Below are 23,624 nucleotides of genomic sequence, written 5' to 3' on the forward strand. Positions count from 1 at the left end.
TCACGGCTCGCGACACGGCAGATCACATAAAAGAGATAAACTAATACTAGCAAAAATATTTACAATGTTATGCTTGTACGAAAATATATAAATGCAATGACATTTTAAATAGTAATCCATATAGCATAACAAAAATATTTATTAACATATTGATAACATTAATTGTAAATATATATACAAATATGAATTTAAAATAGTTATTGTATAAATCTTGACCGCGTGGAATGGTGGCAAGAATGCTAGCAGCATTTCCCCGTTGAATCGCAATTCCGATCCTCTGGGCTAAAAACGAACCAGCCCTCCTGTCACCAGTGGAGGCAATAAGGCGAGGATAACTGAATTTAAAGCTTAGCTTGTCAGTGGGCATCAATCATCAAAATCGGTCTCGTTTGCCGTTTCGCAGTTAGTTATCAACATTTTCAGTTTTATTTGAGAACGTGTCTTATTTAAAAACTTGTAGTATCTTGAGATAAATCTAAACTGTAACAAGTTATTTAACTTTATTTAAGTAAGGATAACTTATTTATAAGAGAATATTTTGCTTACCTTGTTGAATTAAGGAATTTTATTTTGAATTGCAAAAAATAAGTGTTTCGGTTTCAAAGTAATTAAAGTACAATTTTATTAATTTTTTACTTATTTTATTATTCTTTCTGCCGCCGTTTCTATACACACTGTTAATATATGCTACGGAATGAGACGAAAATTGTCTGGGGCAAACAGATTTAGTCGTCCTTTCATAATAGCATTGATATTCAGACAGTGACTTAATTTGACGCGTCCGCTTTAAGATGATTAAGATCCGTCTTCCTGAAACATGTCGAGTGGTCCTCAATGAATCACGTAAGGGGAACAGGAATAATTAGACATTACTGATATAAAATTGGTAGTACGTCTTTTTGCAAACCGCCTACACTTTATACCGCCAAAGTTTTTGCTGTTTCGGCTGGAATTGTGAGCGGGCCAGTAACTACAGGCACAAAGGACTTATCTTAGTTTACGAGGTTGATGACGCATTAAAGATTAAAAAATAGTTATACTTACGGCTCAAATGTCTATAGATGGTGGTGACCACTGACTATCACGTGTCCCACTAGTTCTTCATCTTCAACTTAAGTATAGTATAATACCTATATACCTATGTATATCTCAATATATATATATGTATATACAATTTTACTACTTATCGAAAATGTCACAATTATCATCATCATCATTGTCAATCTCAGTCATTTTATTTCCAGTTTCTAATTGAGATTTAGTCTTGAATTGATTGGTCTACTTGTTAATAATACCTAAAGTAAAGTAAAGCATATTTTAATATTCCGGTGAACGTCGATATTTATTAACATTTCATAACAAAAAGCGGTGCGTCATTTATGTTGGAAATTATGCAATACATGAATTACTGTAAATTTTCAATGAATTGGTTGAATGGATAAAATTCAGTCGTCTGTCGTAAAATACAGGACCCCTTAAAAGCGAATTACAATTTTTTTACACTCGGCTTGTTCTTGCTATACAATTCTTCGCTATTATGATCGCTATTGTCCAAAGCGTACTTACAATGGTTAAATATCCGTATTTCAATATTATCTGTAAACGTTACAAATTAAATTGACGAAGCACGAAGCGTTTTTAAAGAGGGTTGTTTGCTTACATTTGAAACAGTAACATTTTACTGTAATTTATTATGACGTATTGTAATGATTTAATTTTTTTAAAATATTTATTTAAGGGAAATTATGTTTTATTAAATTGAATTTAAAGTTTAATTTCGAACAAAGGCTGTTAATTATGCACCTAAAGTACACATATATATGGCCTCATTACGGCATTTTATACACCAATTGAATAGCTTACTCAGGAAGAACTGCACGCATTAACTTGCTTTTAAATATTAATTTGTTTTTGCAAAATTAAATTAAACATACACCTTAATACTCTGAATAATTGATTACATTTGAAGTGCAATTATAATTATTTAAAAAATGTATGTTTTGGTAATAAAATAAAGGTATGTTTTTGCTTATCGGTACATTTATTTGTTTTTGCTATACATTAAAATTAAACATGCAATCTAAATACTTTTAATGAACAATATTTGAAGCGAAATTTTAAATATTTTATTGTGAAATGCTTGATCAAAATTAACGTTACAGTTTAACTGTATATAGTTTTTAGTAATAAAAAATATATTATATATAGTTTATAATTATTAGTGACTTCATAGTTGACAGCACACCTTGGAAATGAAACGATCGTCTCCTGGCTATTTCTGATATGTTGTATATTTGTAACAAATTAATAAAAAAACGCGGGGGTTTCTTTCGCCGATTCTTCTCAGGTCAAGGATTTTTTTTTCCGAGCCGGTAGTGTTAAATTTGACAATCAGTAAGTTAGTGTAATGATTCTATTTTGAAGAGGTCTTAGTTTCACTATTTAGCCAAATGGCTAAATACAAGCTTATGCGGGTCTTGATTTAGTAAATACTTTGACCGCGGTCAAATCTTTTGTCGCTAGGATTGGTGTTTACAGTTGGCGAGGTATACTTTGACAATGAATTATCATTATTTTTTATGATATATGATGGAAGATGGCAAATGGGCCCCCTGATGGTAAGTGATCACCACTGACTGTAGACATTGGCGCTGTAAAAAAATATTATCCCTTTCTTAACTTTGGGAACTAAATAAGACATGATTATTTCCTTTTTTTTCTTTGGAAATCTACAGAAAGGCACCCTTGGGAAAACCACGAAAACCTGGCACCTGATAGAATATCTTATAATTAGAATAACTTTTACCGTGTCATTCGCGTTATAAGTCTTCCGGATTTTTTTTTTATAAAATCGTTATCCGACATTATTGTAAGCAATAATTACTTTTTCTGCTCACTTAAATTGTTGTATGTTTAATATAAGGTATTTTGTAATTGGTAATGTTTCCAATAAAAATCCTAGTTCGGAAATTCAAATAAGAATGGCCAGGCTAGTAGTGGGATTTGCAGTTCAATAAATCACAATAAAATAAGTGCGTTTGATTCCATATCAATAGTGCTATAATAACTCGACTCGAATTGAAATGCTTAGGAATATTATGAGATTCTTCAAAAAAAACTTATTTTTAATTTCGATATAATTCGTTGTGTGTGATCTCATTATGTGTGCGAAACTAGAAAAGTTATCATATATTTGCGATACAATCTACAATTACACTAACAATCCCGAAACCCACGCGACAAATATTACGAGGCGAAAAGCGGACCACGTTTGTAAAAATGTAAATTTTATAGCTGAGACCAAACCCATATTCCGAGTATAAATATTTGAACTAACCGGTGCACAGTGAGCATGCGCGGTGCAACTAGCAATAATCGTTCACACCGCTCTGTAACAATTTATTTTAATAACAGAATAGAATTTTAATAATTATTTAGTTTGAATCAAACTCAAAACTCAACAAAATTTAGTATAAACAGTTACTTAGTAACAGCTCTAAAACTACTTAAATTTCACTTAAAAATGTAATCCATCTGTTACTAGTCACATGATATTTTTTCGTTCTATTATCAAGAGATATTTTTATAGTAATCATTATTTAAGAACTGAACGTTTTCGTCATCAATTTTATATTTTTAATACTTTAATATTCCAGATTTGCCTTTTCCTATCGTAATGTCTCCGACCATTTGCCTGTTGATTGTGGGATAATCCATTAAAAAAAAAAAAAATAAGACTTGTCAAGTTTATTTCCCTTTAGATTTACATTGCAATCTTAAAGTGCATGTGTGTGTGCGAATTGTAGACGAAAAATAAATAATAATTTCGACTATTTGTTTTCTTTTATATTCATAAGTTCGCAACAGTGTGATAGGTACTTTTGCGGTCCATATGCATTTACATCACTGTCCACGAAACGTGCCTCCTTATGCGTCGTTAATCTTGTTTATTATACTATTTATTATCTGTGAACGGCTCCCGGACGCGACTCCAAGACGAGAAATTTAAAATTAAACTGTTGTTGTTTTGGAATATGTAGGGTTACTATAATTATTTCGTTACAAAATTTTCAGTATTCCATAATTTTATAAACAGGAATGCCTGAGTCATTTAATTTAATTGGTAATTTTATTTTATGTAGAAATATTAGCCGAAGGTAATGGTCTCAAATCCAGACGAATACTGATATTTACATACTTCTAAAGTGATTTTATTTCAGCTCGGTGGTGATGTAGCGTTGAGATGAATACGAGTTGCATATATCAGTAGATTTTCTTGGATAAAATATAATAATATAATATATTTGATTTAAAATCAGCCTGGACTCGATTTTAGAACAATTTCAAATAAAAGTGGAGGTTACTATATTTATTGTTGCAAAGAAAATTTGTTCTTTGTAACTCCCAGCCCGGAGAGGAGTATTAAAGACAGGGTTGGAAGCTCCGCCACGCTGCTCCAATTCGGGTTGGTGGATATACGTACATGTGACAGAATTTAATTGAAATTAGCTGCTAAGCACGAGTTACAAACACAAATTGAGCACTCTAACTCAGTGGTGAACACAAACTCAGTGGTGCTGCTTGAACCCACGATTATCGGCTTAAGATGCTCGCTTTCTATCCACTGGGCCATCTTGTTCTGTTTAATAATTGTTAATTTTATTCTATCTTATATTTTTACAAACTATTATCGCTGTTCGTTTTTTGTTACGTAACGCAATTGTTTTTAAGCATTTGTATCTGTTTCATCTTCATTCATAATATATTCTATTTTATCTAATTTAATTGAGACAAGCGAATACGGACGTCAAAAATCCAATTTTTCGTACAAAATTCGCTCTCGTCTGTACGCAAGGCTCAATTTTCGATTGTCTCTCACAAATTTTTGATTAAGGACGAATGTTAATTGAGTAATCGTAGTCTGATACAAGTGAACAGTGAAGGGGACAGGGTAATTGGAATTTGATTGTCATTTTGAGTTTTATCACAATTTTTATTAGTTTTTTGATATCGAACATCTTCTAACTTTCCTGCAATCTATGGAAGTGATTTCGGGAATAGGAGCGGAAATGTGTAATTGGAAGCGCGTTTTTTGATTCGACCAATGAATGCGCGCGGTTCTATAGGTTTTTTTTAAAGATTTAAGTGCCTTAGGGCTTAGGTACTGTCTAGATAATATAAAATTTTTGGACACTGTTTTTTTTGTACACCGTATCAGTGAACAGGGCACAAATGACATGCACCAAGGAGATTCTAGATTACCATCTCAAAATGGTTATCCAGAATAGAGATGACCAGAGGACAAAGTGGCCAAATATCATCTAGACCTGTTGAGGAATTCAGAATCCCACAAAGACTAGTGACATCAAGGAATTTAGTAGCATTCACAAAGGCAAACTCCGATTTAACGAAGAAGACATCGTCGTAGAGTTCAATGTAAACTTTTCGATATCCATTTGAAATTCATAAATTTAAGATGCTGAATGGCGAAAAAAATCAAGCTTATAAAAAAATATGATTTAACAACAGCACGGACAGCACGTCATTGGAGAAGTTGAAATAACATAAAAAAGACTCAATTTTTATGCAAGTTTAAAAATCGGTATAATTCTAAGGATACTTCATATTTTATGATATACTTATACAGTATTTTTTTTCTTTGTTCGTTACGCTCTTTATGTGTGTGATGTTTACACAAAAATAATTTTATCCAAAGTCTTACAACATTAGGAACGAGTGATAAAATTTTCAATGAAGTCTCTCAAATTCTCAAAGAAGTAAATAGTTAAATAAATATGTAGAAAGGCTTAATCGTCCTCACACAAATATGTGATTGAAACCTGAACCCCTTCCCTATAATTATTTTTTATATCACACGACAACGCTAAAATGTATTATGTTCGCAAAAACTTCTACTAAAACAACCAAGGGTCACGTAAATTGGTTTTTCTGTCAATATATTTTCACTTGTCTCAAAGTTAGCAGTGTAACACAGCCTATGAAAGTACGTAAATCCTCGAGCCTGATCACTCGCCAGTCGTGTCGGATTACAGTTCCATCAGACTGGAATAAAGAAATAGTGAGCACATAGACATTTGAATATCTACGCTGTGGTTTAGTCTTTGAAATTAACCAGCGTTATATAATTATATTGTACATATACGCGATTTAGTCTAGCAAATAATCATAAAAGTAAATAATGTACAAACATAAAATTTGTACATTCTTCTCGGCCCATTTAATCCAAGCCTTTGTGAGAATTTTACATTTTCACTGTTTTTTGATAGCTCGAATAACAACGCTTTCGAAACTACAACATTTAGAGTGCGATTTATTCACAGTTTACTGTTAATGTGTTATTAGGTTTTTGCTTTGTTTTATGAAACAAAACAATATGTGTTTTTTTTAATGAAATTTCGGTATTTATTGTTATTAAGTATTTTTTATAACATGTATGTATGTACTTTTTTTTCAAGTATAAACTATGTCATACACCGTTATAATAACACAAAGTTATAGATCGTAAAGACCTCCTTGCTTAATCCGTCACGCTGCTCCAATGATTAGTAAAGTTGGCAGATTTTCATCCGACAAATGCAATGCAATAATACATATATATATATATATATATATATATACTCTCTATAGTAGTATATACCACTCTCATAATGACGACCTAAAAATTTTCAGCCACTAATTTAACTCTCTAGACTCCGCGTTACTACTGTTTCTATTAATACCATTGGTTTTTTTTCCCTCGTAGAATTTGAACACAGGACGTCTTTATCTACAGACATATACGCTAGCCACTAGACTGACGAGGCGATTAATAATATTAATTATATCAGCTCAATAATTTAATTAATTATTTGTTATGGTCCGAACATAAAATCTTTCAGTAGATAAGGTAAGTGATTAATTCAATAAATGTAATACTGTTCGTAAAATATATCGTTACAGTGAGATAATTATTTCTATAAAACCATTAGAAGTTAATTTAACATCCTAAGTATTTCAAATACAAGATTATTATTCCTATTTATGGTGATTTCAGTTTAATTACAACCTTAATTAAGTTCTTGGTAGGGCTTTGTGCAAGCTCGTCTGGGCAGTACCACTCACTCATCAGATATTCTACCGCCAAACAGCAATAATAAGTTGTGTAGTATTAGTATTGTTGTGTTCCGGTTTGAAGGGTGAATAAGCCAGTGTCACCACTACAGGCACAAGGGACATAACATCATAACTCCCAAGATTGGTGGCGCATTGGTGTAATATAAGATATGGTTATTATTTCTTACAGCGTAAATGTCTTTGGGTGGTGGTGACCAATTACCATCAAATGGCCCATAAGCCTGTCTGCCTACCTATTATATAAAAAAAAACCTATAATAATTATTATAACGTAGCATAGTAATGTTACATGAATTTAAACATACCAAAACTAAAAACATATTTTTATTTACAATAATCTAACTTTTCCTTGGTAGTGCGGCTTTGTGTGTATTGAATTGGGACCAGCATAAAAAATATGTGCAAAGTTTTAATTCAATCGGATGAACTGTAAAATTATTAGACTACTAGTTTCCACTGCCATCTTAGGGGGAGGGGAAGTATATTAAGGTACCTTATGTGGTAAGTCAAGGTATAAGCTATCTATATTCCAAATTTCATTAAAATACATCCAAGCGTTATTGCATGATTGGGCAACAAACTTCCAGACATACATACTTTAAAATCATCTTATAAGTACGATAAACTTGAAAGATGCAAACAAACATTTTATGCTGTGTTTTATTTTTATTCAGATGTTGAATACAATTTATAAATTAGTAATTTAATAATATTATCAAATAAAATTAGAAGCATATTTTTCAATTTTAATTACGTAACGTAGCGTTATGTTAACAGAAACTAACGAACTATAAAAAATAAGTCTAAGAATTCCAAATTCGAAATGAATTTCCACACTATTAGTTTCGTACTAACGTTTTCTATGAAGTAGACAAGTGTGTAATTTAGATTTACGTATGACTGTTAATCGATGTCCATTGTGCCCGGCCTCTAGAGCCCCGTGGCTCGGCGAATGACAGGTTAATAACACTAAATCAAGAATGCTATGCTCATTCGAGGGTTAATAATCGTATATGAAAGTTTATTCGAATAATTGGTTATTTTATTTATTTATTCGAATAAAATGGAACTATCGTTGTCGAATATTGTTTTTATTTTAATAAAGATGAAGTGATTTTTAAAATGATGTTAAATTAGAAAGTGGTATTCTTTTTATTCGAATTCTTTAATGAATGAGATTTTCAATTTGGTCTTATGGCGTTGACAATTATTGTGAACGGATTTTGATGTTTTTATTTAAGAAGTCGGTTTAAGTAAAAACTGAAATAATTTTATAATTATATTGTACCTATAAAGTTTTGTTCAATGTTAATTAGTATTTGTAATATTTGTTTTTAAGTTGGTATTATTTTTACATTTTAATAACTCTTTTAGGAATATATTTAGCAGAAAAAGTTTATTATTTATATATCTCAATCAAAACATGAAAACATAAATTTCGAAAAAAAAGTTGCAAAATTTTGTCATAAAATTTGAAAATCGAACGCAATATTAAAGTTACAACTTGAACAGAAAAATCAAAGACAACAATAAAGATTTATTCGTAAAATAAAAAGGGAATTTGTCAGTCAATAGTACAGATTGCCAAAAATTCCGCGGTCAATCGTAAAGTTGGCAGAGCAGAAGCAAAACGTTCAATCAGAAGATGGTCCACGTTCAATTGGCTAGTAGTCAAAATGAATATTTCGATTTACATATTTTACGTATCAATATTTTATGTTACTTGAAAATTGCTAAAGTTACTGTTACGACTGGGCGTCTTTATTGGTGTATATATTTATTTATCGAAAGTGGTTTCGTATCGAGACTGTCGAAACACGCAACTTGGTAGGGATTTCTTGGAAGCCCGCTTGGGTAGATACCATCCACTCATCATATATTTTACGGCCAGACAGAAATACTTAGTACTGTTTTGTTCCGTTTTGAAGGGTGATCCAGCCAGTGAAACTAAAGGCACAAGGGAACAAGGGACATAACATCTTAGCTCACAAGGTTGGTGCCACACCAACATATTTGTGGTCTATAAGAAAAAAAAACTTTATTTATATAAATTTACATACAAACCAATAATAATGTCTGCCTTTTATTGCGATCAGATGTTTTCGGCATTTAAAACTCAATTTCAAGACTTGTTTAGAGGTAGACATAAAAATTTCCCTTTTGATTAACTGTGGACGTAATCATGGCAGATGTCAAGATTTCTCGGCTGCTACTGGAGCTTATAAATATTAAGAAGGCTTCTGGTGAAGTTTATTAATTACTGCCTTTTATCTTACATCGAACTTATAATGCTTAGCGTGTTTTAGTTTTTCTTTTGTACCATAAATGTTTGTGGAAGGTTTGCAATTAAGGCTAAATAAATTATTTATTAATAGATAATATGTAATATGAATATACTCCCCAAAGGTAGAGGAGGCCTTAGCCCGGCAGTGGGAAATTTACAGGCTGTTAATGTAAATGTACTGTAAAAAAAAAAAGATAGTATGTAAGAGTAATCTAAGGGTAGTTTGGATTAAACTGGCAACATTGATACCGCTGCACACCCGGTAGACAGCTCAGGTTCATTAAGGTTAAGGTCATTTATTTTATTTGTGGTCTTCAAGTACAATACCCATATCATGTTCATTCAACGTTAGGTTTGATTCATGTCAATATTTGTCCAAAATTCTAGGATTTTCTATTTATCTTGGAGTTGTAAATAGATATTCTGCCAAGCGAAAATGATTTGTATTTCGCTGTATTTCAGTGAAAACTGGATAAAATCGATTCAATAGTAACGACCAATTAGCTCTTAAAATTAGCATCATCATTCAGCGAGTCATTATTGACCCATTTATTTGGCTCAGTGCCGTGTTGCAGATCCTGGGATAATTCTAATTTTAGAAGAAAGTTTCTTGATAATGTTTAGCTTAACCGAGCATGGAATTAATTAATAAATACGAATGAAGTTCCTTTAATTCTACTAGCCTGGAATTGAACCGGAAAATTTCGATTAAAAATCACGTTTGGACCTACTTGGCGCTGGATATTCGTACAATGTAAAATTTTACGTCTTAAATTTTATCAGCGCTGCGCATTCATAGCAGTGAGAATATATTTTTCTTCGAATCACCCCATTTATCCAGACACAACGTATGGCCAATTGCAAGTTCTAACGCCTTTCTTCGTCAAATATATTGGGTTCTACAATGGGTAACAGATCTTCAGCGGTCTTGGAAGCTTGCTCTTTTCCTTGAACAAGATGTTAGGAAATAAGTTTTAGTGTCAATGTTTGTCAAGATTTATGTCAATTACGTTCGTTGTACCTTATAGCAATGAATACTTTTTGTGTTACTTTTTAGACATCATAATTAAAATATTGAAGTTTCCTTATAAAATTTAGATGATACACGTACTTTTTGATAGTCAAAGTAAAAATTACCATAGTTATTATTGTACGATCTTACCAAATAATTTCAGTTTGAAGAAAATAAAATTAGGTAACGAAAGATTGGAGCCGAGATGGCCCAGTGGTTAGAACGCGTGCATCTTAACCGATGATTTCGGGTTCAAACCCAGTCAGGCACCACTGAATTTTCATGTGCTTAATTTGTGTTTATAATTCATCTCGTGCTAGGTGAAGGAAAACATCGCGAGGAAACCAGCATGTGTCTAATTTCAACGAAATTCTGCCACATGCGTATTCCGCCAACCCGCATTGGAGCAGCGTGGTGGAATATGCTCCAAACCTTCTCCTCAAAGAGAGAGGAGGCCTTTAGCCCAGCAGTGGGAAATTTACAGGCTGCTAATGCTAAAAAATAACGAAAGATTGGAGTGGAAATATCGATTGAAATAAGTGAACAAAGATAGGTTGGACGAATGTTTATTATTTTTTTGTAATATTTTATAGATATAAATAAATGATACTAATAACGAGAACGTTTATATTTTGATGTAAAATTCACACGGCTTCTACATGTTTCATTAGTCCGATCAATAGGATTAAAAATCATTTGTCCTACAAAATATGGAGTAGAAATAATATTTGAAATAGCTAATCATAATAGTTTTTAGATTTTTGCGAGTTTTTAAATTACTAAATAATAGTAATTTAAAAAAAATACTCAATTAAAAAAAAAGGTATCGATTTAAATAAGTAGTAAACGAAATTATAACTAAACTAAAAAAAATGTACATAAAAAAATATATGAAATTACAAAACAAAAACAAGGGGACACCCGGATTTGAACCGGAGACCTATCGATCTGCAGTCGATTGCTCTACCACTGAGCTATATCCCCTGTGACTAAACATTTGAAAATGAGGTTTAGGTTATTGTCGCAGGCTTTTATATTATCAATATTTGTAGGGCATTATAAAAAAAAATAAATTAACGATAGTTTTATGTGCTACGGAATTATTTAATACTTTTGAGGGTTTGTATTGTTTATTTGAACTTGTATATCATATTTATACAAAACTAGTATGATTTTTAGTAGGAATTGGTTATTTGTAGGTTACTAGGAAATAGCTTAGTAGGAATTTGGTTTAATTTAGGTTCGTATTGGTTAATTGCTTAGTTTTCGCAAAAAATAATTTATAAGGAAAATAATATAGCTCGTCTATAGAATAATTTCAGTTTTTGAATAAATATTCCAACTGATACACAGTTACTTTTATTTTTAGAATTATTACTCCAAATAAGCTGTATGGGTTTTTGTTTACAATCAATATAGTAATTTATTTTGTCTGTTGCATTGGTTAAGTGACATAAGATTTCAGACTCCGGACACACCTCGGTCGGTTCTGGAAAAGTAGAAGATTTTTTCTACAAATTCTCAATACTAGCTCACAGTTTGGAAGGATGAAAGATTATGTCAGATTACCATGCCATATGCTATAAAGCTGGTTGACGGCAGCGTCAAACCACAACACGAAATGTATTGTAAATAGTTTTTTTTTTTCATTTATATGTCAAGTTAATTTACAAACGACGCCAGTATAAATTGGCAGTGGTGACCACTTACCGTCAGGTGTCAGTTGGCCCATTTGACAGTCCCTAACTATGCTATAAAAAAACAAGACAAAGCATTGTCTAATTAATCACTCCTTCCCTAAACAAACGAGGCTTAAAGAGGCGTCTTGCGGGCCGTCATTGCGATACTGGCTAGTACAGTTCATTATTCCTGACTGTACTGGCCGTGTTCGCTTTTGGACTCCACTATGACTTACTGGTGGAGTGGAGTCATATAACTTATAAAGGCGTATATATGTCATTGTAATATTGCTTAGGCCTTATTCAGACATTTTTGTTATTCATTATATTTTCTCATTATACATATAAGTCAATATATATATATTTATTTCTCAAGTTAGATTATTTTTTTAACTTTGTTTAACGTTTTGCTGACACTGATGTTATATGACACTGTTGAACAAAAAGGTTATTTGTACCTTAGTTCTATTAATACGTAGAAACGAAAATAGACTAAAGACTCAACCCTTCCTTACATCGACGATAATTTGTTTTTATTATATAAGGATTTACTTCCTGTTTACCTACCTAAACTTTTAGCAAAAAAAAAAATATGTGTGAAATTTTTTTCAGATTAAATTATTTAAAATAATAAAATCTTGTAGCGTTTACAACATTAATAATCAAATAAATAAATAAAACAACGATATAAATATACAGGTAGAAGATAATTTGACCTTGGACTGCATATTTAAAAAAAAAATAGACACGCGCCAACCGCCATATTGCTTTGATGCTCCCGGGCAGTAAGGTTTTGGCGCGGCTTGTGATTTGTTAAGTGTCGGTAATGATATAATTTACATTTTTAAGAGTAATTGGTTCAATTTGTAGGAATTATAGAATTATTTTTGCTAATATTCACTTCTGGATGAAATTATATTGATTTAAACATGAGTGTCATATATTTTTTTATATTAATTTGTAAACTTTTGTTATAGACCGCCTGAAGAGGTGCTAATTTCGCGAAACGTTACGTAAAATATAGATTATTTTGTAATAAACATTGTGATTATAAACTAAATCCTATTAACTCAAACTTATATTTTTATGAAAGTTTATGATAATAGCACCTTTATAATATTTCTGTATTGATGTCGTTTTTCTAAACTTATCCTCTCAAGGATCGGTTTGACTGCCTCGTTATCCTTCTGGTTTGACATAAGGACACAGATCCTTAGTTCGATCCATCCAAGACCTTAGTTTCGAACCCCATATCGGACCGATAAAAAGTAATTGGGTTTTCTGTCTAAAGTTCTCAGTATTAGCTCAAAGTGTGTAAACTCCTGTGCCTCGGAAAGCACTTAAAGCGTCTTTCGGTTCGTGTTGGATTTGCCGTAGGATTTATGTATATATTTATTATTAATTAAGAGAGCGACGGAATAGAGGGTGCACCTGTGTCTGCCCACACACTTGTGGACGTTGTGTTGCGTAGTTGGTTGGTCTCCCATTATATTGACTATTGTGACCGAAATCGTCTGGACAACATTATCATTATCAAGAAAAGATTTTGTGCATATTTATATGAATCATCCCGTGTAGATTTTCTTTTCCCGCCGAGCACAAGATAAATATAAATACAAGCACATCGGTCTTTATTCAGATTTCAACCAGCTTATACTCGCAGGCTCTGTCTACTGAGCGATCTTTCTATTTCATATCTAAACTAACTTATTGAAAATTTTTCAGTATTTCGTAATTCGGTTTCATTGTTATATATTTACTCAGAACTAGACTGAGAATTCTTGAGGACCGAGCAAACTGAGCAAGTGCATTGAAAACTTTTCACATACTTTAAACTTACGGACTATGTAACTTGAACGGGTCAACAAATTCTCTTATTCGTATATAAATTTTATGCTTTTTAAAAATGTAAGTGTTCATTTCGACCGGCATTGTTCTGTACGAATGCAATATATAGTCAGCTTAAAAAAAATTAAAAAATAAACTGTTTATATTTGCGTTGTTGTGTTTTTCTAGTTGTGTTTCGTGGCATTAACGCGTTAAGTTTATATTATATACGAAGGAAAGTAACATTTTATAAGCCTGCTGACTTTAGGTCTCCTCTCAATTACATTCCACCACATCGCTTCAATGTGCGTTAGTGTATTTTTATGAACAAGTTTCCTCACGACGTATTCCTTCACCGCTGAGCAAGAGATAAATTATAAACGCAAATTAGATACATGAAAATTCAGTGGTTCTAGCGTTAAACCCGCAATCACGTAGGCCGGCAACGCACCTGCAACCCCCCTGGTGTTGCAGATGTCCATGGACGGTGGTAATCACTTTCCATCAGATGAGCCTCCTGTTCGTTTGCCCCCTATAACATAAAAAAAAATGTAATCACTGGGCTATTAAAAACTCAAATATTCGATTTTGAAATAGTAAAAAATGTCAAGAATAAATAACATTAAAAGGAGAAAAAGAACGTCTAATCCTGGGGAATTTAGATTGATCGAAATTGATTTTTAACTTAGTTAACTTAAAATTAACTTTAACTCACTTATTTTACTTAGCATACATTGTTTTAATAACTGAGTTTTGAAGATTATCTCGGGAAAACTTATAAACAGCCAGACAAAAATACGAAATGTAGTTGTTTTGGTTTGGCTCACGTGCAACATCATATTAACTTAAAAGGTAGTTAATTTGAAATCACGGATATACATTTAATTTATCTAAAAATATTACTAGCTACTGATGTTTACCTTTTAATAATTATACATATTTATACCATAAATCCAAAAGGTCTTAATATATTTGAAATGTCTCTTATCGAATATTAAATAATGGAACCAGATATTTAAATAATCTCACGGAACGGGCAAATTACTACACCTTAACAACAACTGTTGAATATTTTTTGAAGGCGATTTAAGCCGTCTTTATGCATTTTTATGTTGTTAGACAATATTCGCCTTAATTTGACGACCTCCGTGATCGAGTAGTGTGTACACCGGTTTTCATGGTTACGCCAATCTGAGGTCCCGGGTTCGATTCCCGGCCGAGTCGATGTAGAAAAATTTCACTAGTTTTCTATGTTGTCTTAGTTCTTGATGTTTGTGGTACCGTCGTTACGTCTGATTTTCCATAACACAAGTGCTTTAGCTACTTACATTGGGATCAGAGTAATGTATGTGATGTTGTCCAGTATATATTCATTATTTATTTATAATTTGAATATGATAGTTAAATTTCTTGTTAAAATTAAAGACAAGATTAAAACTAAAAGACTAGATGATCAAGAATTCGTTTATTTTACTTTCCATTAAAATTATAGACAAAATTATATTTAAAATAACATATACTACATATACTTTAAGTATAAATGAGTGGATCCATATATTTTTCTACAAAATTACTTCGTTCGTTCGTACGGGTAATACACTTGATAAGGGTAAGTGGTTACCACCGCTCATAAACATTGTCAGATTGAGAAATATTAATCATTCTACATTGTGCCTGTAATTAGATTGACTCAACCATCCTTCGAAAATTAACAAAGCAATAGAAATTATTGATATTAGGCGGTTAAATAAATGAAGGGTAGGTGGACTCGTGAGTGGATCGCACAACGCCCTACCAATAAACACATGTCCATATTAATACCATAGAGATTAACAACTCGACTATAAGTGTAAGTAATTAGTGTTAACACCAATTTGCTTGAAGTAAGTTTAAGTAAATGGGCTTTATGCAAGGTGTGTGTAGATACTGCCTTATCACTGGTGTATTTTGATTTGAAGGTTGAATCGAGAAGATTGTTAGTGAATAGGACGTTCAATGTTATTACAACCACAGGGAACATTTCCTCTTCTGTCTCTGAACAATGTGGAAAATGATAAAAAAATCATTTTAGCCGTCTGATTTTTCCTCCGAGTGAAACTTTCACAAAATGGCCTAGCCATTCAATAAAAGCCCTGCGTAAGAGGATTCAGTCAATCTGCAGCGTATGGTAAACAAAACATCGCTTCGATGCTTTGATACATCAAAATGTAAAAAAAGGACTTCTACAGACGCTAGACAGCCATTACAGCAGCATTTTATTCTTATATACCTATTGAGCAATCTTTCTTTAGCTTTATTTATCTCGTAATTACTTTACATGGTTATAGTTTACCAGAATAGAGGATATTCGAACCAGCTCAAGAAATTCTCAGTAGATCAGAGTCATATTATAGTTAATGGTGTAATAAACCTCAAAAAGTACAGAGAGCCGTGAAGCCTGTGCCTGATCTCTTTCTGGTTGGAAAGGATTGCTGTACTATTTGAATACGAAATTAAGGGACTACGTAGGGAATCCATGTTTGCCTACATACTTCTACGTACTGTTATATCGGCCCTCTTCAAACACTTTAAAAAAAATGAAATGGTATTAAATACTTATTTAATATTTATTGAATATTGAATTGGAATAAGATATAGAATTCAAATAAGATCTAGAATAATCTTTAGGCAGCCGTCGCGGATGTAAGTTGAAAGAGAATTTAATTCCTGCGTAGCCCTACTTCTGTCTCTCCTGCATATTCTGCTGACATTGCAGCTGTAACTCTGTGACTCAGCGTTACCACTTTCTAAGTAGGGGTATACATGGGGGGGGGGGGGAGATTTACTAGTTAATGATAGGTATTTCAAATATTCGTATCTCAAATGCTATCAGCTTACCGGTGTTATGTACCGAGTTCTTATTTAAAACTTATAATTGACGAACGACGACGGTAATTTTTAATTATTTTGTTTTTTTATGTCTGTAACCTTCGAACTGTGTCATTTTAAGCTGATTTGGATTTTTTTTTTATCATATATCTCGACCTGATGTTGAATGGTATTATTATGAATATTTAAAGACATATAAAATATACTTTTGAACGCTTTTAGTTCGTCTATATTTAAGACGAAATCATCGTTCGTCTGATGTCTGCCTATCTGCATTTTAGAGTAACTAGTCTCAGTCCCGTTTGCGTTCCGATGTCACGGTTTTTTAAATCATCACTGCTCGGCCCCGCATACAAATTGCGTTTCAACGTACAGTTAATACCAGCATACTTTATAATACATAAAAACATCTTAAAAATTGTACATAATTTTTTATAAGAATCAGACATAGTAAGCAAATTTTTAACGACCGATAAATCATGTTAACGCATTCAATGTTGTAATTTCAGACACATTACCTGCTTGAGTAAGATCAGTTTATAATATAGTCCGTGTCATTAGATTTTTAATTCCATATCTTGTGTGAATAAAATACGTAAAACCATTGATGTTGAAATTTTTTTTTTTTTTCTTTAAGGTTGGTGGACTAGCAAATGGGCCATCTGATGGTTAGTGGTCACCGCCCAAATACTTTGACACTGTTATAAAATATTAACCAGTCCTTACAATGTCACGAACTATGATGTTGTCTCTCGTAGCCGTACACTGGCTTCACCCTTCAAACCGAAACAGTACAATGCTAAGTATTACTGAGTGCAATTGTATTTGTGCAATTAGTTATGCAATATTGTATGCCCTACGTAGTTTGCTGGTCTGCCTTTTGTAGTTCTCAAACCAAAACGAATTGCAACTATTGCATTGAGTGTAGTCATCGGTGTCTTCAAAAAGATGCTGTGAGATAATAGTGCACTCTGACTTGTACCGTGATACCTTTGGTTATTTATATGTATTTAAAAAAAATGTTTACAACAACTGGCCACTAAATGCACACTAGTGAAGTAGTATAACGTTGGCGAGTGTCAAGCGAAGCTGTCACGCACACAAAGATAATAAAGTTGGCTCGTTTGATTTAGTTCTTTTGTAGTGCCATACTCTATGTAGATATATAAATAAAATGTAAGCATAAAACGTTTGCCATTTTAGTAACTGGATAACTATTCAAATAATATCGTTGCGTATACTATAGCCTTGCATAGTACAAATTATGTACTTATAAAATTTTACTGCATTAGTCAGTTTTCCAATTAGGTTTACGTATTTTAATTTATAGATTAGTGGGTCTTTCTCGAAACTTCGCGTTTATTCGAATGCGAATTTCAAAATCTATGCCATGTTTCGTTTTGATTTCATTTCATTGTAAAATGCAAGAACATCTACATTTCGCGCCAAAATGATGAACCATCTGTTAAATTAAATTTTTAATATTAAATAGTTTGCATTAGTTCAGTTAGAATTGGAGTTTGCCGAAAAAAAATTGCTTTAATTTTGTTTACGTTTTTCAATTTTTTTTTTCTTATACAGCAGTAGTACCGCTCTCGAACCGGCTAATAACTTTTCCCCTCCCTAAAATTAATTAATTGTTAAATCATAACAATTTATTAAAGCAATCTCTTGATTGAACCCTCTTTAATTTCCTGCACATCTACGGCTGGAGCTCTTCAAAATGAGACCATAACCGATTTTTTATATGCAGCTATCATCTCATAATCGCTGAGACAAAAATCGACTTAAGCTATTAACATATAAGATTTATCTTTGGATTGAAAATATTTGTTACGTTTTATCTAGTTGCCTGTATTTGTAGCGACCTAAAAGCGAAAGCTGTTATGATGTTTGTCGTCTGCCTCTGACTTCGTTTGATGAAAAATTCACGACTTCAATGCGTTTATTTAGTTCGATCAAAATATTTTTAGCTAAGTTATATTGAAAACTTATATTGAGAACAATAGATTATGCTTTATTGTATACCAAAAGAGCAAAGAAAACAGTATGTACATAAGGCGATCTTATAAGTAAAATTCAATTAACTTTTTATTTATTTTTATTAACTAAAAGGCTGAATGAGATTTCTTTCAAGTGCATTCATTCAGTATCTTAGAAGTGAGCAAGACTACGTACTGATTCAGCATTCTATGCACTAAGAATGACGTCAAGTCTAGCCAAGATGTGGGAATAAATTTAATATTTTGTTCATGGAATTATTTACCCTTGATGTGGCATTTAAAATTAAGTATGTTATAAAGTCAAATGGTATGGGAACTCTGAGGCAACGATAAGAAAAAACTTTCCTTATGTAGTTTTAGTAAATGTTTTATACAAAAACTTAAAATTCACACTCGCCACGATAATTATTATTCTAGATTTTTTTCATATGGACCGGGTAAGCGTATGACTCCACTCCACCTGATGGTAAGTGGTAGTGGAGTCCAGACGCGAAGACAGCCAGTGCAGTGAGGGAGAATGAACTGCACTAGTCGTCCTCGCCGTGCTGGCCCACAAGATGCTTCTTCACGTCTCGTCTGAAGGAACCCAGGTTAAATCGGATGAAACTACAAATGCAACTACTTAGAAAATGTTATTTCCTTTAATATTCTTCGATATGACAGTTTTCTATACATTGGTATAAAAAGGTATCCTTATTTATTCGTATAGATTTTTTTATCTAACCATCAAATAATTTAAATTGTCAAGACACATCCATTTATTTGTATCTCTGAGAAGACGCCATGCCAGTACTACAAATGTAATTGTGCTGTACATTGACTCTTATAAGCAGAATATAAGGCATATAATCCTTTGACCTAAAGAATTATTTGTTATATTTAAAGAATATTTGAAGCGCGGCGTTCTATGAAATTGTACAGTACGGAGAAATGTTAGCTTACAATATGTTATGTCATTCTTTGTATTTTGTTTTGCATATTTAGATGAGATTGTTCGAAATAATGAGTATTTTGTGACGGTCGATGTATTTTTTTGAAGACGAGACGAAGATTTTTTTCATTTTTTTTTAACATGTATTGATAAAACTTTATGATGTAATATCAGTATATGTGAATTTTTATTTTATTATCATGTACGCTCGTCGTTCCGATAAAATAAAAAGACACTTTCATCGCTCTCTGTGTAATGAAGTTTGTTATTTTTTTTTTGACTTTGTAGTTGATGTTCAGCTCAGTAGATGAAACTTATAGTTCACGATCGAAGATAGAGACTTCAATTTTGTATATGCCTATTTTATATATAAATGTATTTTTGTTTAAAAGTAATTACTTCTTTGGTAACATAACAGCCCGAGTAATTTGCATAACTGATGAGAAATAGAGATGTACCCGTTAAAAAGAAGGAGATATTTAGTGTTGTCGATTTAGTTACATTAAATAATCTCAACTAATAATTCATATTTGTTTTCTTGAAGCGGTCTTGTATGTGGAAGCGATGCTGAGTTCTCTCACATCCATTTCAAGATTTTTTTTAGTATTTCTTACATCGCCTATACGCCTCTAACTTTGGTGACTAAAGATGTTAGCTCCTTTGCCTGTTACACTGATTCACTCACTTTTCAAACTGATCAAAAGAAGCTTTTCGATATTTTTTTCACAAACGAAATTATATGCACCATTGCATCTTTACTAAACAAGCTTGTCTAATCCAAGAGTGGTATTATTAAGCACAATGACATGATCCGAATGAAATTTCCACACAAAGAGCGTTGGCTGCCAACGCTAGCCGGGATGTATAAAATGAACTTCACAACGAATTTCAGTTAATAAGTAAACAAGATGAAATTTCGTTCCCCGGGTCACGAAGAACCGTCTAATTAGTTTTTACAACGTTGTTTGGATATTTTTAACCCGAATTATTTTGACGATAATTTGTATTAAATTATTACTAGATTGTTATATTATGCAAATTTCGGATAATTTACCGAAAATTCGTGATTATTCAAAGTTAGTAAAATTTAATCGTAGAATTGTTTAGTTTTAATAATATTACCGTTATATATAGTACTTGTGTATAATGTTGCTACTGTAGTTTAAATTATGTTGCCACTTTAATTAATATACATCTATTATACACATTTCAAGGGAGGAAGCTTATACAGATTATTTATTTAAGTGTTTATGCACGAAATGATTTAGTATTAGTGGTAAGTTATATTTAGAAAACTTTATTAAGTTATAAGATAAGAAGAGCCGAGATGGCCCAGTGGTTAGAACGCGTGCATCTTAACCGATGATTTCGGGTTCAAACCCAGGCAGGCACCACTGAATTTTCATGTGCTTAATTTGTGTTTATAATTCATCTCGTGCTCGGCGGTGAAGGAAAACATCGTGAGGAAACATGCATGTGTCTAATTTCAACGAAGTGCGTGGTGGAATATGTTCCAAACCTTTTCCTCAAAGTGAGGGGAGGCCTTAGCCCAGTAGTGGGAAATTTACAGGCTGCTAATATCTAATGTAATAAGATAATTAAGGGTATAAGTTATCTCTGTTTGAAATTACATTCAAATCTGTCCAGCCGTTTATATGAAATTTAGTTACAAATATCTCAACATTTATTGCTTTCATATTCAAACATAAATAGAATAAAATTTCAAATGAACATAAAAAACTTTTAGTATTCCTTTGAAGTTGATTAAAAATACTATAAAATTAATTATTGTTTTTATTTGTTTGTGAATTGTTGACCCTCATATAAAAAAAACCCCTTTGGACTACGAACACCTTACATAAATGGGGATAGTCGTGAATAAAATGCCAGTTTATAAGAGGTGCTTAGTTTAATATGTACCCAAAAGACCCGTGTAGTGGCTGGAATTTAGGTAATAACGAAACTTAATACACTTTAAGACTATCATGGCTGGCAAAGCCTGAATATTAAAACGTGCTACATATTACAAAACATATTTTTTTATATTTACGACATTTTTTATCAAATAGTTTTTTGGTTTTTTATAATGAAGAAATTACAGCGTTTTGGTAGCAATCTTATGAATCGACGATGCTGTTTGAGATGGATCTTCTTGAAGGTCACAAAAAGTTTTTAAAATTGACCTATAAACAAACATTTGTTATAAAACACGATTGCGTCTTAATATGAGTACAATCATCATATAAAAAAATATTTTTCTCGTAGTTTTGACGTTTCTGGTGAAAAATCCAGCAATTCTGCAGCTAAAATCAAAAATCTAAATATACTTTATTCAAGTAGGCTTTTACAGGCACTTTTGAATCGTCATTAAACAAACTATGTTATGTGAAGCTACCACCGGTTCGGAATGTAGATTCTACCGAGAAGAACCGGCAAGAAACTCAGTAGTTACTCTTTTTCAACATTTAAAAATGACTGTATTTTTATGTTAGTTAAATACAATTATATATATATATATATATATATATATATATGTATATAATATATCCTGCCTGGAAGTCAATAAGTATTAAATCCACGCTTTTTTATCATCTACTATATAAATAACCTTGTATTGAATAATATGACTTCTTTACCAATGTATTTTTTACATATATTTGTATGATTTGAATTTATGAAACGGCAAAGTTAAAAATGTCTGCGGAATTTTATTATAGAAACGGATACCTTGCCCCAAGAAGGATTTATTGAATTTACGGAGTCGGAAACTTGGCGTTATGAGCTTATCCTTACTTCTTGTGCACATACAATGATAATCACTGATTTTATCAAAGTGATCAATGTTACTGTGGATATACATAATATTGTTGTAAATATATTGTGTCGCAACAGTGAGTATTCCTACTTTGTTAAAAACATCCCGAAGAGAGTCTCTAGTTTCAAGATTATAATAGTCACTATAAGTCTGGATTCTTATCTAATGTTTTCTACTAAAAAAAATTACGAGTTAATATAATATGCATTTTTCAATTTAAAATTCATTCAAACAGTGGCATGTAAAAAAAAATACTCCCCCAGTGGGAATTTAGAATTTAAAATAAACAAAATTACCTAGTTTTGTTTCCAGCATGACTATCAACGTTTCGAAATAGGATATACACTTGGGATACTCAAAAATAAACCTCTATGAACTAATTAAACTGGAATTTTAGTTAGCTCTGCGAAATTTCCTGTTTTACTCAAGAATTGAACTAATTTCTAAAAAGGTAGAATCTTCTTAATTGTTATGTTTTTTTAGCCTAATCAGAAATGAGCTTTCAGATCCCATACTCCTAGGTTCAATCTAGGTTGGACATAAAAGCTATTAAGTTTTTGTCGAGAAATTATCCGTAGCAGCATATAATCTGGAAGTTATTAAATCTGTGGCACAGACCCGCAGAGTTCTGAACCTGAACTCTATTTGTCGTGTCAAATTTTAGTCAGTCTTCCGCCAACCCGCATTGACGGAATAAGCTCCAAACCTTCTCCTTAAAGGGAGAGGAGGCCTTGCCCAGCAGTGGGAAATTTACAGGCTGTTATGTAAAATGTTAAATTTTAGTCCAATCTTATTATGGGGTAAATGAATAGACAGGTGTAATTCAATTGGATTTGCACACATATGTACGTATGTAATTTATATTAAGTATATGTTGTCATATGCACATGCGCTAGTCTGGCACAAAAATGACTGCCGTTACTAAAATTGATCAGGGGAAGAGCATGTAAGTTATATATTGTGTTCATATCATATAAAAGATACTCTTAATATTTTTATACATATATTACGAAGTTTACTTAGACCGAAATAGAACCCTTCTTTATCAGTGTCAAGGGATGGCTGAAGACA

At 32.1% G+C, this 23,624-nt stretch overlaps 1 non-coding gene across 1 annotated transcript; it reads right to left on the reverse strand.

The window, feature by feature from the left end:
• Positions 1-11,342: 11,342 nt before the first annotated feature.
• Trnac-gca (transfer RNA cysteine (anticodon GCA)) lies at positions 11,343-11,414 on the reverse strand. The gene has a single exon. It is a non-coding gene; the product is annotated as a tRNA-Cys (tRNA).
• Positions 11,415-23,624: the final 12,210 nt, after the last annotated feature.

Source organism: Vanessa tameamea, chromosome 18, assembly GCF_037043105.1.
Source record: "Vanessa tameamea isolate UH-Manoa-2023 chromosome 18, ilVanTame1 primary haplotype, whole genome shotgun sequence".
Taxonomy (NCBI): Eukaryota; Metazoa; Arthropoda; class Insecta; order Lepidoptera; family Nymphalidae; genus Vanessa; species Vanessa tameamea.